Source organism: Rattus norvegicus, chromosome X (assembly GCF_021556685.1).
Source record: "Rattus norvegicus strain SHRSP/BbbUtx chromosome X, alternate assembly SHRSP_T2T, whole genome shotgun sequence".
Taxonomy (NCBI): domain Eukaryota; kingdom Metazoa; phylum Chordata; class Mammalia; order Rodentia; family Muridae; genus Rattus; species Rattus norvegicus.
The window spans coordinates 150,100,451-150,101,589 of NC_141554.1; the positions used below are offsets into that span (position 1 = coordinate 150,100,451).

The 1,139-nt window shown below is 38.1% G+C and overlaps 1 pseudogene; it reads right to left on the reverse strand.

Annotated features, from left to right (window-relative positions):
* Positions 1 to 439: 439 nt before the first annotated feature.
* Ndufv2-ps1 (NADH:ubiquinone oxidoreductase core subunit V2, pseudogene 1) lies at positions 440 to 873 on the reverse strand (annotated as a pseudogene).
* Between the last annotated feature and the right edge of the window lie 266 nt (positions 874 to 1,139).

Sequence of the window (1,139 nt, forward strand, 5' to 3'; positions counted from 1 at the left end):
CGAATGCACCTGCTTGGATTCCTGATCTCAAGAACTTTCATCTGGGTTTAGTCAAGATAAACACCAGGCTACAACATTCATTCCATTTTCCCAACCTCCCATCCCCAAGGATATCTGAATATCCACCTACAGCTTGAAGAAGTTATTGAAGAGATGTTGCCCCAATTCCCTAAACTTTGGGAGGCTAAAAGTGGTTATTCTAAGGTTGTCTTTCTAGAGAATTTAGAAATGACCGTAATTTAATTGTGAGGAATTAACTGGAATTTATTGTACAACCATAATCTCATTTGGTAGAAATAATAAGCTAAAGTTATAATCTTTTACTTCAGTACAGAATTACCAGTACAGATACAAGTTTAGATTTTGTTTGATATAAATTTATTTTTAAGATAATTTTATATTTTATTTCTCCAGTGACATTTTTACAGTTGAATAAAAGTTAAAGGCCTGCTTGCACACCGAAGCCAGGTTGTTTGAGTATTTCAGTCAAAGAAGTAAGGTTGGCTCACAACAAAAGTGACCACTCCTTGGCCCCAGCTTTGGAACTTTCCCAGTTCTGAGTTCATCAATAATCTCTTCAATATCCTTGGGTGTCAGATCCTCACAGTAGTTGCTATTTATTTGAACCATTGGTGCATTTACACAGGCCCCTAACTTCTGTAAGAGTGAAAAGTTTGTCAGGTGTTGTCTCTCCAACTTTATCCCTAGCTTTCTCTGAAGGGTCTCCAGGATGCTGTGAGAATTTGAAAGCATGCAAGGTGTAGCAGTGCAGACTTGATTATGGTACATCCCATTTATACACATTGTATAAAATGTAGCTACTTCATATACTCTCATTGGAGGTACTTATAAAACTTCTGCCACCTTGTTCATAGGGGAGATAGGCAGCCATCCATTCTGCATTTGAGCTAGATCCAGGACTGGAAGCACAGCTGCTGCTCTGTGCACTTCTGGGTAGTTTTTTTACTATTGCTTCTGTCTTGTAGTTTTCTTGTGTGAAATCAAATGGAGTATTTGGGTTATTCCCAGGAGCACTGTGCCTATACAACACATTTAAGTATACAAGGCTCATACCCAGTTCTTTACTGCTATTAAAAAACTAAGAGATGATTAAACATGTGAGTTAAGGGCCAGACAGC